The 17,787-nt window shown below is 43.7% G+C and overlaps 1 long non-coding RNA gene across 1 annotated transcript in view; it reads left to right on the top strand.

Annotated features, from left to right (window-relative positions):
• The window catches only part of LOC125486963, a 14,004-nt gene extending 6,720 nt beyond the window's left edge, over positions 1-7,284 (top strand). The window contains exon 3 of the long non-coding RNA XR_007265533.1: positions 7,237-7,284. This is a non-coding gene — a long non-coding RNA (uncharacterized LOC125486963). The remainder of the gene's footprint in view (positions 1-7,236) is intronic.
• Positions 7,285-17,787: the final 10,503 nt, after the last annotated feature.

Below are 17,787 nucleotides of genomic sequence, written 5' to 3'. Positions count from 1 at the left end.
TTGTTGTCTCGGATTCTCCAGCATCTGCAGTTCCGACTATCGCTGATACAATATCCAACCTGTTTATTCAATAGAAGAGGAAATCAAAAGTGTGATATCACATTAATTGAACAATTTGATTATGGAGGTGTATGACTGGCACCAATACCAAAAACCTACTCCCTTCCCCTTGAACCTGTTTTTTATTCTATTCATTAATGGAATTAGGCCATCGCTGGCTAGGCAGCATGTATTGCCCAGAGGGCATTTCAGAGTCAACCACATTGCTGTGGGTCCAGAGTCACATGTAGGCCAGACCAGGGAAGGATGACAGTTTCCTTCCCTAAAGGACATTAGTGAACCAGATGGGTTTTCCCTGACAATCGACAATGGATTCATGGTCATCATTAGATTCTTAATTCTAGATTTTTTTTATTGAATTCAAATTTCACCATCTGCCGTGGTCAGGATTTGAATCTGGGTCCCCAGAGCATTTACTGGGTCTCTGGATTAACAGTCCAGCTATAATACCACTAGGCCATTGCCTCCCCATTAACTGGTTGCATTTGTCACTCATCAAATTCATGGTATAGTTGATTGTTCAACTGGAAATAGCTCAATTTTTTTTTACCGGGCTTCTCAACCTGCCTGTTCTGTTACACTGCATTTACTTCGTACTGAAGACATTCAAAACTTCTAGAAGTAGAATATTTTGAGTAAGTCTCCCCTCTTCTCTTCTGTCCCCCACCTCAAAAACTAAGCATCAAGTAATTGTCTTGTCAGAAATAATCAGTAGTGAGCATGCGCAGTCAGCAGTCAGCGAATCATTCATGTTAGCAACATATTGTTGAAAAAAAAGCTGGAGCAAATTGGGCTGATGCCTAGCAGCCATGTGTCTAATGACACTGAGATAGTGACAGGAACCTGTGGGTATAGAAATGTGGGACTAAAGTGTCAGGCTAGCAGGTATATTGGCGAGAAAACTGGAAGTTGAGTGTAAGGAAAACCCAGGTGTTTGCTCCGAAGGTGTTTAGACATCAGTAGGATTTCTTAATCCACGTGTTCAGAATATTACAATGCACCTCAGGAGCAGGTGGGGCTTGAATCCAGTTCTCTGGCTCAGAGGTAGGGGCACTGCCACAGCACCACATGACCCCTTTGTATACAATGCCAACTAGCTATCCGGTGGCATTCCCATGACACGACAAGCAGCGTCTGAAGAAGTCAGCATGATCTTTTCGAATCAACCTGTTCAGATATGCTATGACACACATCTGGAGTAGGTAAGACTTCAATGCAGGCCTCCTAGCCTGGGGACACTACCACTGCACCACAGGAACTCCTAGAATTCAGCATGAAGCAAGCTCTAGAAACTAATTTCAGCTGAACCAGGAGCATTAAAGTGGAGACAGTGATGAACCTTAACTGAGGTTTGGGTGTGTGTAAAGGCTGATTTGGGTAAGAGTTGAATCTTTCTTTCTGATATTTGTAAGATTGATTGATTGTTTGTCTCAAATAGTTCTAGCATAGTGCGGCAAACTTTTTTTTCTTTTGTATGATATAAACTTCGTTCTTTTAAAAAAGTATTTTGGCAATCTCTTGTGAATATGTTCAGTAATTCTGCATCACAGTAAATAAATAACAAAATCAAACTTAAGGTTTTCTGGTTAGGTCCCACTCTGAGATCTGACTCGACCAATATTACCATCAGTTGGGATCATTACACCATAAGGGGCAAAAAGCAGAAATTCAACTCCATGAGGCTGCTCCACCATTCAGTCAAGTCATGGCTGATGATCTGCCTCAACTCCATTTTCCCACCTCTCCCATTATCCTTCAGTTCCCCAAGAGAACAACATATTTTATGTTCCCCTTAAATATGTTAACAGAATGCACACTCAGTGTCTTGTGCTGCTCCTCACCTCATTTTTACAATACTTCTTAAGCGTTGCCCCTTCAACCAAGCTTTTGGGTTAACCCACCCTCTGTGTTTCCTTGCTAATTCAGTGTTAAATGTCTGCCTGCAAATCACAATGAGATAACAGGTTAAACCTAATGCCGTATCTCCTACTGCTGACTTCAAGCCAAATGGGTCTAAGCTTTCACAACCTTCCCAAAGTGTGTCCAGAACTGAACATAGTGCTTCCAAGCTGTTTTCTTTCAGGATTTGGGATGCTGTCAGAAATTCACTAACATCCAGTGTTTAAAATGAGCAGAAGCTATGTCAAAGGTCAGTGATACCCACCTCTTTCAAGTACTGGCCAAGTTCACTCTCTATCACTGGGTAGAATGTTGTGAAGATGAAATTTATTGACACATCCCCTGTGCTTTTCGTCAATTATTACATTACCAGCTTTGGTGACGTCACTTTGCATCACCATGGTTTCAGTGATTGTTATGTTTCTAGTTGGGATAATGTTAGAAGATTCAGTCACCATGACTTCAGTTATTGCAACAGCATAGTGGTGATGTCTGAGCATTCTGCACCTTGACTGGTTGATGGCACAATGGCTATCATTAGATCATAATTGTTCCATTAGCAATTACTTGACAGTATAACGAAAGTGTTTAGCAACATTTTACCATCTCCATTTATTGGATACTGGCTATGATTTCAACATTCTTATAAAGTAAGAAATATATGCAAACATTAGGGATGTTAACATGAATGAGTGAGTCGGAATGAACAATGATGAGTTAAAACAGTATATGAATCTAAGGACATAAGAATTAGGTACAGATGTAGGTTACTTGGCCCCTCGAGCCAGCTCCGGTACAATCAAATTAGTCATGATCATAACTCTATTAACTCACCCCACCCCCAATAACCCTCAACTCCCTTTGTAAATCAAAAAATTGTCTAACTCAGCCTTGAAGATATTCAATGAACCAGCCTCTGCTTCTCTCTGGGGTAGAATATTCCAACACTAACAACTTGCTGAGAGAAGAAATTCCTGTTCACCTCTGTCATGAGAGATCCCTTATTTTGAAGCTGCACCCCCTAGTTCTAGATACCCCTACAAGGGAAAATGGCCTTTCAGCATCCATCTATCAAGCCTGTTCAGAATCTCTAGTTTCAATAGGTTCACCTCACATTCTTCCAACCTTAACCTGCTAAATCTTGTGTCATGATGCAAATCTCTCATGTCAGGATTCAGCCTAGAAAACATAGAAACAGAAGAGAGGAACAGAAGTAGGCCATTCAGCCATTAAGCCTACTGCCGCATTCAACATGATCACCATTGATCCTCTATTTCAGTGCCATATTCCTGCTCTTTCCCCATACCGTTCATGCCTATAGTCCTAGAAATCAATCTTTTTTTTTCTTAAAAATATTCAGTGACTTGACTGCCTCAGACTTCTGTGGTGGAGAATTCCTTCGGTTCTATAGGTTCTGACACTTCCCCTATACCTTCCTCCAATCACCTTAAAATTATGCCCCCTCGTGATTAGTCATTTCTGCCCCGGGAAAAAGTCTCTGGCTATCCACTCTATCTATGCCATCATCTTGTACACCTCCATAAAGTCACCTCTCAGCCTTCTTTGCTTCACTGAGAAAAGCCCTAGCTCACTCAACCTTTCTTCATAAGACCTGCCCTCCATTCCAAGCAGCATCCTGGTAAATCTCCTCTGTACCCTCTCTAAAGCTTCCACATCCTTCCTATAATGAGGGGACCAGAACTGAACACAATATCTAAGGGTGGTCTAACCAGTGTTTTATAGAGCTGCAGCATAACCTCGCGGCTCTTAAACTCAACATCCCTGCCAACGAAAGCCAACTACCATATGCCTTCTTAACAACCTGACCAACTTGGGTGGCAACTTTGAGGGATCTATGGACGTGGACCCAAGATCCCTCTGTTCCTCCACACTGCCAAGAATCCTGCCATTAACCCTGTATTCTGCATTCAAATTTGACCTTCCAAAATGAATCACTTCACACTTTTCCAGGTTGAATTCCATCTGCCACTTCTTTGCCCAGCTCTGCATCCTGCCAATGTCCCATTGCAACCTACAACAGCCCTCCACACTGTACACAACTCCACCAACCTTCGTGTAATCAGCAAACTTACTAACCCACCCTTCCACTTTCTCATTCGAGTCATTTATAAAGATCACAAAGAGCAGAGGTCCCAGAACAGATCCCTGTGGAACTCCACTGGTTACTGAGCTCCAGGCTGAATACTTTCCTTCTACTACCACCCTCTGTCTTCTATTGGACAGCCAGTTTTGTATCCAGACAGCCAAATTTCCCGGAATCTCATGCCTCCTTACTTTCTGAATGAGCCTCCCATGGGGAACCTTATCAAATGCCTTGCTAAAATCCATGTACACCATATCCACTACTAGGCCTTCATCAATGTGTTTTGTCACATCCTTAAAGAATTCAGTAAGACTTGTGAGGCATGACCTACCCCTCACAAAGCTTGCTGACTACTTCTAATCAAACTGTGCTTTTCCAAATAATCATAAATACTATCTCTAAGAATCCTCTCCAATAATTTGCCCACCGTAGAAGTAAGACTGACTGGTCTATAATTCCCAGGATTATCCCTATTCCCTTTCTTGAACAAGGGAATAACATTTGCCACCCTCCAGTCATCTGTTACTACTCCAGGGGACAGTGAGGGCGCAAAGATCATCACCAAAGGGGCAGCAAAATCTTCCCTCAATTCCCGTACAAACCTTGGGTAAATCCCGTCTGGCCCGGGGACATATCTATCCTTCTGTTTTTCAAAATTTCTAGCACATCCTCCTTCCTAACATCAACCTGTTCGAGTATATCAGCCTGTTTCATGTTGTCCTCACAAAATACAAGGTCCCTCTCATTGGTGAATACTGAAGCAAAGTATTCATTAAGGACCTCCCCGACCTCCCCTGACTCCAGGCACAAGTTCCCTCCACTATTCCTGATTGGCCCGATCCTTACTCTGGCCATCCCCTTATTCCTCACATAAGCATTGAACGCCTTGGGATTTCACTTAAGCCTAACTGCCAAGGCTTTTTCATGCCCCCTTCTAGCTCTCCTAAGTCCATTCTTCAGTTCCTTCCTGGCTACCTTGTAACCCTGTAGAGCCCTGTCTGATCCCTGCTGCCTCAACCTTAAGTAAGCTTCCTTCTTCCTCTTGACCAGATGTTCCACATGTCTTGTTATCCAAGATTCCTTCACCTTACCATCCCTAACCTGTCCAGTACTCGTAGCAAGTGCTCCCTAAGCAACCTGTACATTTCTGTCATGCATTTCCCTGAGAACATCTGTTCCCAATTTATGCACCGCAGTTCCTGAGTAATAGCATTGTAATTTCCCCTCCCCTAATTAAATACTTTCCCATACCGTCTGCTCCTATCCCTCTCCATCATTATAGTAAAAAGGTCAGGGAGTTGTAATCACTATCACCAAAATGCTCTCCCATCGTGAGATCTGACACCTGGCCTGCTTTGTTGCCAACCACCAAATCCAAATCCTCCCCTCTAGCCAGCCTCTCTATGTATTGAGTCAGAAATCCTTCCTGGACACACCTGACAAAATGTGCTCTATCCAGCTATTTGCACTTGGGAGGTTCCAGTCAATATTAGAGAAGTTGAAGTCACCCATGACAACAACCCTATTACTTTTGCACCTTTCCAAAATCTGCCTCCCAATCTGTTCCTCAGTGTCTCTGTTGCTATTGAGGGGTCTATAGAAAACCCCTGTAAAATGACTGCTCCTTTCCTGTTTCTGACTTCCACCCATACTGACTCAGTAAAGAAACCCTCCTCCGCGACCTTCCTTTCTGCAGCTGTGATACCATCCCTTATTAGCAATGCCACTCCCCCACCTCTTTTTACCACTCTCCCTATTTCTTTTGAAACATCTTAAAGTGTTTCTGTTAGGCTGAAGGTCTGTGTGTGTGTGTTTAGGTTAAATTATTTTTACTCAGCAGTAGTAGACTGAACTGTCACAGTAACTCTGAAAAAGTTGAAGTTTTGTTTCAGATGTAATCATGTGGACTGTTCATCAACTGAATTTGTGATCGATTGCCATTGAATTGTGCTGTGTAAAAATCATATAGTTGATTGGATGACATAAAAGTGGTGAATTGTGAGCACAAGCTAAGCTGAGGTCAGAGTTAATTAAAAGCAAGAGATGAGCTTCTTTCCAAGGCAACACAAATCTTAATGAGTTAATTGATCAAACTGACATTGGAAAAGATGATGTTTGCCAGTTGTCAAACAGATCATTTGCTGAAGACTGGATAGTGTCAAGAGTGTAAATGCATAACTTCTTTGTATGGAAGGAGTATCAAACAAGCTTGCTTCACAGGAAAAAAAGTTAGCAAACTCGGGAGATTATGATCATTACCTGGAAGTTGAGACACAGCAAGGTGTTCACCTCTTCTGGTCTGATCTTTGGACAAGTTTACACCAAAAGATTTACGTCTGATTGTAGACTCTTCTGGAGTATTATTTTTGAAGTATTATTTATTGTGTGCATTGACTACATTTCATTGTGAATTGCCTTGGGTTATTGATAGTTGGGGTGAACTGGACTGATAATGAATAGTTGAAATAGGAAGCCTACAAATTATTGGCAAACCAGCCAGAAGGGGTTGAAGATAAAGAAATAATCAGGCTAGGTAATGGAAGGGGCAATTGAAGCTTGTGTGGCAAAGAAGGTTCCACTTGAGGAACACAGAGTCCAGATTATTCGAAGTAGTGAGAAGATTTAAAAAAATGTTGCTGGGATTGGAGAGTTGGGAGAGGCTGAATAGGCTGGGGCTGTTTTCTCTGGAGTGTCAGAGGTTGAGGGGTGACCTTAAGGAGATTTATAAAATCATGAGCGGCATGGATTGAGTGAATAGCCAAAGTCTTCTTCCCAGGGAAGGGGAGTCCAAAATTAGAGGACATAAGTTTGAGATCAGAGGGGAAAGGTTTAAAAGGGACGTCGGGGGAAATTTTCACACAGAGGGTGGTGCATGTATGGAATAAGCTACCAGACAAAGTAGTGGAGGCTGGTGCAATTACAACATTTAAAATGCATCTGCTTTGGAACATGGATAGGAAAGGTTTGGAGGGATATGGGCCAAATGCTGGCAAATGGGACTAGATTAATTTAGGATATCTGGTCAGCATGGACAAGTGGATCAAAGGGTCATGCTGTACAACTGTAAGACTCTATAATTCGGTTCAGGAACTCGACAAGTGGGTTTGATTTATTTGTAAGGTGAAAATGCAAAAGGCAATTTGGTTAATTTTTTTTTCTTTATTCATTCACAGGATGAGGGCATCGCTGGCGAGGCAGGATTTATTGCCCATCCCTAATTGCCCAGAGGGCAGTTAAGAGTCAACCACATTGCTGTGGGTCTGGAGTCACATGTAGGCCAGACCAGGTAAGGATGGCAGTTTCCTTCCCTAAAGGACATTAGTGAACCAGATGGATTTTTCCAACAATTGACAATGGATTCATGGCCATCATTAGACTGTTAATTCCGGATATTTATTGAATTCAAATTTCACTATCTGCCATGGCAGAATTCGAATCTGGGTTCCCAGAACATTACCTGGGTCTCTGGATTGAATAGTCCAGCGATAATACCACTAGGCCATTGCCTCCCCATGGCATTTCAAGGACTGGAAAATAATTCATAACAACAGATAGAAAAATTGAGCACAGTTCTGGCACCTGTCCAGATCACAAACATTGATTTATTTCCTTTTTTTAGTTCTTTTCAACTCCTTCTGATACTTGATAGTGACACATTGTTGTGTATACACCAATTCTCAGTCTTTCTTTCATTGGTTGAGGATTCATCCTTTTGGTACCTCTGAAGAGTTTTTTTCCCCATTTTTCCCTATTAACAATGATTTGCAGAAGGAGCAGCTCACACAAAAGGTGAGGGAGAATAGCTAGCTGCTGCATATTTTCTTTTAGTTCTCCACAAACAGAAGAACAAGAGAGCGATGGATGCTTTCTTTTTGGAGGATATGTGTTTCTGCATTACCATCCATGATGCAAAGCTGGAGTCACCTGCCCAGGATTCAATCAGGAATCTGTTACTATACTGAGTTCTGCACAGCAATTGGGGTCAATTTGGCTGGAATTCTCCCTCACTGCACAAATAAGGCAATATTGCATATTACAACTCAGTGTCCTAATCTTGTTTTTAAAACCGCAAACACTTTATCACACAACTTCCTTACTTTAAATTTTTCTTTCACATTTTTATTTTGAGTCCATCAAAAGTGGTCTTTAAATGCCCCCACCTTTAGAAATGAAACACCATTTCAAAAATGCACTTACCGCAAGTTATATGACACAGAGACAACATTCATCCCTTACACACTGTAATAAAATATTTTACTAATTTTCTCATAAATTCTTATTCCATCATTTTTACATAATTGGACAATGTATCTGTTGTAACAGTACATTGGCCAACAATGAGAACAATATTTACATTGAATAGTTGAATAAATGGACTCCATTTGAATGATCTCACATTTCTGGTTTCAAATTTTTCTTTTTTTTTTTGAAAATTGCTTACAGATTGGTCAGTATAGATTAGTGTTTGCCACTAATCTTCGGAACTGAAGTTGCAGTTAACTCTGTTTTCTCACTATAGATGCTGGATTTCTCCAGTATTTTCTGTTTTCTTTTCAGACTTCAGTATTCACAGTAGCTTGCTTTTATTTATAGATTAATATTTCTTTACTATTTTGCTGGATATAGATTTCAAAGTGAAGATCCAATATTAATCCATCATCTCTCTCTACTGTACAATACTTCCGCTGATAGTGGTTTAATTTCTTAGAAAGGAGTCCCACTGGCTTTTCTATTCCTGAGTTGTCATCTTGTAGTAAGGCTGCACCTATCCCAAGTTACCAGTAATTGCCATTTTAAAAGCCATGTTTGCCAATATATCAGAGATAGTAGGAACTGCAGATGCTGGAGAATCCGAGACAACAAGGTGCAGAGCTGGATGAACACAGCAGGCCAAGCAGCATCATAGGAGCAGAAAGGCTGACGTTTCGGGCCTAGACCCTTCATCAGAAATGGGGGAGGGGAAGGGGGTTCTGAAATAAATAGGGAGAGAGGGGGAGGCGGAGAGAAGATGGATAGAGGAGAGGATAGGTGGAGAGGAAACAGACAGGTCGAAGAGGCGGGGATGGAGCCAGTAAAGGTGAGTGTAGGTGGGGAGTTAGGGAGGGGATAGGTCAGTCCAGGGAGGACGGACAGGTCAAGGGGGCGGGATGAGGTTAGTAGGTAGGAGATGGGGGTGCGGCTTGAGGTGGGAGGAGGGCATAGGTGGGAGGAAGAACAGGTTAGGGAGGCGGGGACGAGTGGAACAATCCCTCTTCCGTGCCGACACCGGCCCTAAACCCCACCTCTTCCTCCGTTACATTGATGACTGTATCGGCGCCGCCTCGTGCTCCCACGAGGAGCTCGAACAGTTCATCCACTTCACCAACACCTTCCACCCCAACCTTAAGTTCACCTGGACCATCTCTAATACCTCTCTCTCCTTCCTGGACCTCTCTGTCTCCATCTCTGGCAACCACCTAGAAACCGATATCCATTTCAAACCCACCGACTCCCACAGCTACCTAGAATACACCTCCTCCCACCCACCTTCCTGCAAAAATGCCATCCCCTATTCCCAATTCCTTCGCCTCCGCCACATCTGCTCCCAGGATGAGGCATTCCACTCCCGTACATCTCAGTTGTCCTCGTTTTTCAAGGACCGCAACTTCACCCCTCAGTGGTCAAGAACGCCCTCAACCGTGTCTCCCACATTTCCCGCAACTCATCCCTCACACCCCGTCCCCGCAATAAGAACCAAAAAAGAATCCCCCTCGTCCTCACGTACCACCCCACCAACCTCTGGATCCAACGCATCATCCTCCGACACTTCCGCCATCTGCAATCCAACCCTACCACCAAAGACATCTTTCCCTCCCCACCCTTATCTGCCTTCCGGAGGGACCACTCTCTCCGTGACTGCCTTGTCTGCTCCACAGTCCCCTCCAGCCCCATCACACCGGGCACTTTTCCGTGCAACCGCAGGAAGTGCTACACCTGCCCCCATACCTCCTCCCTCACCCCCATCCCAGGCCCCAAGAAGACTTCCCACATCAAGCAGATGTTCACCTGCACATCTGCCAATGTGGTATACTGCATCCGCTGTACCCGTTGTGGCCTCCTCTACATCGGGAAAACCAAGCGGAGGCTCGGTGACCGCTTTGCAGAACACCTACGCTTGGTTCGCAATAAACAACTGCACCTCCCAGTCGCGAACCATTTCAACTCCCCCTCCCATTCCTCAGACGACATGTCCATCCTGGGCCTCTTGCAGTGCCACAACGATGCCACCCGAAGGTTGCAGGAACAGCAACTCATATTCCGCTTGGAAACCCTGCAGCCCAATGGTATCAATGTGGATTTCACAAGCTTCAAAATCTCCCCTCCCTCTACCGTGTCCCAAAACCAGCCCAGCTCGTCCCCGCCTCCCTAACCTGTTCTTCCTCCCACCTATCCCCTCCTCCCACCTCATGCCGCACCCCCATCTCCTACCTGCTAACCTCATCCCGCCTCCTTGACCTGTCCGTCCTACCTGGACTGACCTATCCCCTCCCTAACTCCCCACCTACACTCACCTTTACTGGCTCCATCCCCGCCTCTTCGACCTGTCTGTTTCCTCTCCACCTATCCTCTCCTCTATCCATCTTCTCTCCTCCTCCCCCTCTCTCCCTATTTATTTCAGAACCCCCTTCCCCTCCCCCTTTTCTGATGAAGGGTCTAGGCCCGAAACGTCAGCCTTTCTGCTCCTCTTTGCCAATATATGTTCATTTATTGAGATTGCCTTCTGTTTCTCAAAGGTTGCTTGGCATTCTGCTGACCACACTATTTGTCTGTTTTGGTCACAAATCTTTAAAAGTTCAGCTGCTGTGTTCTACTTCGGCACAAATTTCCAATAAAACCCAGGCATTCCTAAAAATGTCATGATTTGCAGTTTGACTTTAGGAATAGGGAATTCAGTTGGAGCTTTCACTGTTGCTATTCTTCGCAATGCTTGTCCTTGTCCTGTGACATGTTATAGGTACATTGCCCTTAGCTTTTGCAAGTTCATTTCTGGCCAGATTTAATACTAAACCAGCTAACTGCTGTTTAGATTGGTCCTTTAATTGCCTGCATGTTCTTTCCATGTGTCACTGTGTATGACAATACTGTCTAAATAAATAATGGTTCAGTACTTCAGCTACAGATCGATTCATAAGTTATTGAATATAAATGTGGAGCTTCTAAATCCAAACAGAGGTTTATAAAAACATGAGGGGTATGGATTGAGTGAATAGCCAAGGTCTTTTTCCTAGGATGGGGGGAGTCCAAAAGTAGAAGGCATAGGTTTAAAGTTGGAGAGGAAAGATTTAAAAAGGACTTAAAGAGTAACTTTTTCAGGTTGGTGCATGTATAGAATGAGCTGCCAGAGGAAATGGTGGAGGTGGGTATAATTACAACATTTAAAAGACATCTGGATAGATACATGAATAGGAAGGGTTCAGAGGCTTATGGACAAATGCTGGCAAATGGGATTAGATCAGCTTGGGATGTCTGTTGGCACAGATGAGTTGGACCAAAGGGTCTGTTTCATGCTGTATGATTCTGACTCTGTAACTCAATATTGATATACTGCATTTGCTGAGATAAAGACATATCTTTTTATGCCCTGATGTTAATGACACTTGCAACTACCCCTCATAGTTCAGTCTTAAGAAGGAAATGAAATACTGTTGAATCTATTAATATAATTTTCTAACTGAGGAATTGGGATTTGAGTAGGTTTTCATTAAATAATTTACTTTTCTGTAATCTGGGTAGAATATAGTTGATCAACTTATGAGTTGAATAAGAGGACCAGTAGTGTAGTGTATTTGGATTTCCAGAAATATTGTGATAAGATTCCACATAAAAGGTTATTGCACAAGGCAGGAGCACGTGGTATTGGAGTAATGTTTTAGCTTGGATTGAAGAGTGGTTAACATGTCCGACAATAACTAGTACGGTTAAATGGGTCTTTTATAGGTTGGAAAGACATAAATAGAGAAATGCCACAAGGATCATTCCTCAGGTCTCAATTATTTACCATCCATGTTAATAACTTAATAGAGACAGTGTAATGTGCCGAAATTTTCACTTTGATAGGAAGAATCAAAAGGCAGACTTATTTAAATGGAGAGTGATTCCAAAGAAGTGCAGCACGGAGGGATTTGGGTTTTAAGCAGAGTTAAAAAGGCAAATTAATTTTGGCCTTTATTGCCAGCAGCTTGGAGTTTAAAAACTAACAATTGTATATGATGTTGGTGAGGATGCACCTGGAGTTCTGCACGCAGTTTTGGATACTATATTTGTGTAAAGACATACTGCCATTGGAAGCATTCAAAAATATTCACTAGGCTGTTTCCTGGGACAAAATGTTGAATTATCAAGAATGGCTAAATAAATTTAGGCTTTTAACTAATTAGAATTTAGAATAATAAGGGGTGATCTTATTAGAACATACAAGATTCAGGGAGCTTGACAAGTTAAGTATTAAGGGTGCACTGGTGAGAAGTGACCAAGGAGGATTCTGGGAGAAGTCGGCTCAGTCACCATGATTGTGAAGAGATTGCAGAGGACTCATACGAGATAAATACAGCTTAAGGAGTCTTTGGAGGAGCTTCTGGTGACCTCATGAGTTCAAAAGTGAGGTGCTGCGCAGGACCAGGGGAGATACCTTTATCCAGAAGGAGATTGTCCCAGGACAAGTCTGAGCTGAGAATCTTTATCAGAAGACCTTGAGATCATCACCTGATTGGGAACAGAACTTGGAGGATCCTCTGTTGAGCTGAGCTGAAATTGATGGATCTTTTGGCATTAGGCCAAAGCCAGCATATTCAGTGACCAGCCAACCAGATCTATGGCCTCTGCTAGTGCCTGCAGCCCAGACCAAGGGTTCCGTAATACTGTCAGAGTAACTGTGAAGAAGGTGGAGGCAGTTGACTGGACTTCCTTCGTGGAGAGAGACCTCCTGGATTGCTGCAGTTTCCAAGCAGCAGGTATTTTCTCTCTGAAGGATTTCCCCAGTGAGGGCTACTTCAACATGACCTTCAGAGGCGTGAAGCAATGTGAGCATCTTCTAAAGATATTAGAGGAGAAAGGAGCAAAGGGTCCCCTCTACATCTTGTCTGTGGTATGACTGTTGGTTCTCCCTGCACAGAAAAATTGCTTTATTACAAATGATATGTATAAGCCCAATGTCTGGCAGCAGATGTCCTGACCTTCCTGGGAAGGTATATGCAACTTGAAGGGGGCAGCACTGATTTTACTGGACCCCTTTGGAATCTGGACCAGCAAGCAGAGAGTGGATGCCAGTGGGAACATCCTCCACCCACCCCCCAGCTTTGCGATCAAAGCATATATGGTGCAACCTGGAGTGTGCCGAACCTGCAGAATGTTAAGGCACATGGCAGCGAATTGCAAACAGGAGATCCACCTGACCAAGGACTGTGAAGAGTCCAAGAGTTGTAACATGTATGGGGAAGCAGGCTGCCTGTACGAGGCCTATCCAAGACAGTTGAAGGGGCGGGGGGGCAGAGAAGGCGAGAGGGGGTGATGGTTGGTGCTACATACGCCCAGATGGCCTGGAGTGGCAATGCAAGCCATGGACCCCCAAAGGACAGTAAGGTGCCATCCTCCAGGAAGAAACTGAAATGAGGAGCACCCAGAAGGAGGGAACGGCTGGAGAGGAGGAAAAGGTAGCCAGCGCAGAGGCACGACACCTGACGCAACCTTCTTATGAACAGACAGAGCCAATGGAGGAGGAGGAAATTAAGGCGGTGCGGGAGTGGTTACCAGTGAGAAACAACTGGAAAAGGAAAATGCGTTGAGCCCCACGGACACAGAGCAAAATGGAACGACGCAGCTGTATGATGGACACACCAGCAGCTCCTCTGACAACGAAGACATGCAGAAGGATGGCCATTGACAGAAAAAGAGGCAGAGCATCACAGGGGAGAAGGAGAGGAACACCTCCTCCCCCCCTCCTCCCCAACCCAGAAAAACTGGACGTCCTGAGGGTCCCAGTGAATCCCAACCTCCAGTCATCAGGAATCAGGGTAAACCCATTGCACCACAGCTCTGGGCAACTGGGAGCAGTGACACTCCAAAACAGGAGCAGAGCACGACAGTCCCTTTGTCGGTCTCAGAACTGAATCTTCCGGGTTTCAAACTCACACTGACGACACCAGAGCAGGGCAACTGCCGGCCCCCCAGGGAGGAAAGGGATGGCTGCCTCTGTGCAGAGAGTGTCCAATAGTTCACCCATAATTTCAGCTGCTGAATGTGGACTATAACATCCTTTCTAAGGTCATTGTCAACCGGGTCTGCTCTGGGATTGGTGATTCATCGTGATAAAACCTATGCTGTACTGGGCAGGACGATCTCAGAGCCTTCCACTCCTCAGGGATACGATCGCCTATGTGCAGGACAAGGGGGTGAACGTTTGCCTTATCGGCCTGGACCATGAGAAGTCCTTTGACAGTTACATATGGATGTGTTGTCCAAATGTGCTTTGAGGAGGGAATCTGTGATTGGATCGACTGCTGTACACCAACATCGTTAGTGCAGTCTCAATCAATGGGTGGAAATCAAAGCTTCCCAATCAGATCTGCAGTTATGGAGGGCTGCCCACTCTCTCCTGCCTTGTTTGTGTCTTGTATATACCTTTTGCTGAGTCCATCAGAAAAGATGCAAGTCTGAGAGGAGTGACTATTCCAGGCAGCGGAGGCCAGCAGGTCAAAACCTCCCTGTACATGGATGGCGCTGCCGTTTTCTACTCAGATCCGCTATCAGTGTGCACACTCATGAGCATCTGCAACCAGTTCGAATTGGCCTTTGGAACCAAGGTAAATCAAGGAAAGAGTGAGACAATGTTCTTTGGGAACTGGGCCAATCATTCCTTCGCCATCAGGAGAGATTACCTGAAGGTGCTGGGAATATAGTTGAGGGGCCAGGACATGCGCAAAATCTTGGGAGGAGCACGTTGCCAAGGTGAGGCAGAAACTGGTCTTTTGGGAGCACTACTCCTTCCTCATTGCGGGTAAAAACCTGGTCATCAGATGTGAGGCACTCTCTCTGTTGTACATGGCACAGGTCTGGCCCATTCCCCAAACCTGTGCTGATGCAGCCTCTTGAGCCATTTTCCATTTCATTTCCCTGGGGCATCAGAGGCTGAGGGGTGACCTTATAGAGTTTTATAAAATCGTGAGGGGCATGGATAGGTTAATTGACAAGGTGGTGGTGAGTCCCCCTGGGTGGGTGAGTCCAAAACTAGAGGGCATAGGTTTACAGTGAGAGAAGAAAGATTTAAAAGGGTCCTAAGGGGCAACTTTTTCACAGAGAGGGTGGCGCGTGTATGGAATGAGATGCCAGAGGAAGTGGTGGAGGCTGGTACAATTACAACATTTAAAAGGAACCTGGATGGATACATGAATAAGAAAGTTTAGAGGGATATGTGCTAAATGCTGGCAAATGGGACTAAATTTATTTAGGATAGCTGGTTGGCATGGACAAATTGGACCGAAGGGTCTGTTTCGATGCTGTATATCTTTGATTCTATGACTGTATCTGGAGGTCTAAGATGGACTGACACACATCTGCTTGTGGAATGTGCCTTTGCAAAGGAAGTCTGGAGAAAGATGCAGTGGTGTTTATCGAGTTTCATCCCGAGCAGCTCCATGACTGAGGACTCTGTTCTACGGTTTGTTCCCTGGGACGCATAATGAGACAAACATCAACTGAGCCTGTAATCTCTGGATTTACTCCCTGTGCCATTACGGAGGTATGGATGACCAGGACTGGGAACTAAGCATACCTGGTTATGAGGTTTACAATAAGGAAAAAGAAAATAGCAACAGGGGTAGAGTTGCTCTACTGATGAGAAACAGAATCACATCTGTAGCGGAGGAGGATGTAATAAAGTAAAAGCACAGTCAAGACCTTTATGGGTGGAACTGAGGAACTGTGAATGAACTAAAACCACAATAGGTGTCATACATAGACCACTTGGTAGTAGCTCAGAAGTGCTACATTGTATGTATAAATGCTGAAATTAGGCAATTATGTAGCAAAGGCAGAGTAGTATTAGAGGGGAATTTTAAACTAACAGACTGGGTGAGACATGCAAGCACGTGCAGAAACGTTGTAAGTTTCTAGCGTGTCTGGGATAGTTTCCTGCAATGTCTTGGATGTGACAAAAGGGACAAGCAATATTGGGTCTAGTAATGAGCAATGAGCCGGACCTAGTTCATGAGCAATTATCAAATAGTGAGCATAACTCCTCGTTTCACGTAGCATATGTAAGAGATAAGCTAAGATTCTAGAATTTTGTATTTAAGTAAGGCAGACTTTAATGGGATGAGGTAGGGAATGTCCACAATAAATTGGGAAGCTCTGCTATTTATGACACACCTGAGGAAGAGTGAAGGGTGTTCAAAAAAACATTTAGTGCTACTCAAAAGCAGTGTATACACAAGGAAAATCTCCACCTCAAAAAAAAATCTATGGACATCTATGGAAGCTATGGACAGTATGAAATTAAAAGAAAGATCTTATAAAAACACAAAGAACAGTACAGATCCCACAGAACAGGACAAGTACAAAGAATAACAAAGGACCACAAAGCAGCTTTACAATAGCAGCTAAAAAGGATTATGATAGGAAGCTTAGGAGGGGAATAAAAGACAATAAAAAGAGATTTTATAGTTAAATGAAGGGAAAGCAGCTGCTTGAGAGTACTGTTGGCCCACTGAATTCTGAGAGTGGAGATTTTGTCAATGACCACGGGGAAATGGCAGAACATGCTGAACGATTATTTTGATCAGTATTTACGGCAAGAGAGTCCCAAAACAATTAAGAAAATCAGGACAGGGTCTAAATAAAATTAAGTAAATCATCAATAATGGGGAAATTAATGGAACTGAAGACTGACAAATCCCCAATACTTGATGGTTTCCGTCCCTGGGTGTTTAAAGGAAAAGCAGGGAGTTTCAGACCACTTAGCCTAATATCTGTGGTGGAAAAATTATTGCAGTCTATATTTAAGGAAAAGGTAACTGATCACCTCAAAATTTCAGTTAATTGGAGAGAGTTGTATGGATTCATGAAGAATAGAACATGCCTGACAAACCTCAATTTTTTTGAAGATATGAAGAGGTTGTGGACAGAGTTAAGTTGATTGATGTTGTCTACATGGACTTCCAAAAGACTTTTGATAAAGTCCTACAACAAGAGACTGTTTGCAGTTGAGGGCAAATTACTGACTTGGACAGGAAATTGGTTATGTGGCAGGAAACAGACTTCAAGTAATGGGTAAGCACTCAAATTGATTAGTCATGTCCTGCAGGAATCTGTGTTGGGGCCTCAATTGTTCACAATATTCATTAATGACTTGGATAAAGTTGTTTAAAAAATCAAATATCCACATCTGATGACACAAAATTGGTCAGGATTGCAGACAGTGTTGACAACAGTAAAAATTGCAATATGATATTGATAGATTAGATGGAAGAGCAAAGTCGTGGCAGATGAGTTTTAATATAGACAAGGGTGGGGTTATCAATTTCAGACAGAAAGGATACATCAGGGATAGTAGGAACTGCTGATGCTGGAGAATCTGAGATAACAAGGTGTAGGGCTGGATGAACGCAGTAGGCCAAGCAGCATCAGAGGAGCAGGAAAGCTGACGTTTCGGGTCTGGACCCTTCTTCAGAAAATTTTCTGAAGAAGGGTCC

This window comes from Rhincodon typus, chromosome 35 (genome assembly GCF_021869965.1).
Source record: "Rhincodon typus isolate 14 chromosome 35, sRhiTyp1.1, whole genome shotgun sequence".
Taxonomy (NCBI): domain Eukaryota; kingdom Metazoa; phylum Chordata; class Chondrichthyes; order Orectolobiformes; family Rhincodontidae; genus Rhincodon; species Rhincodon typus.
Note: the sequence above shows the minus strand (reverse complement) of the source record. Positions and strands in the feature narration are given on the sequence as shown.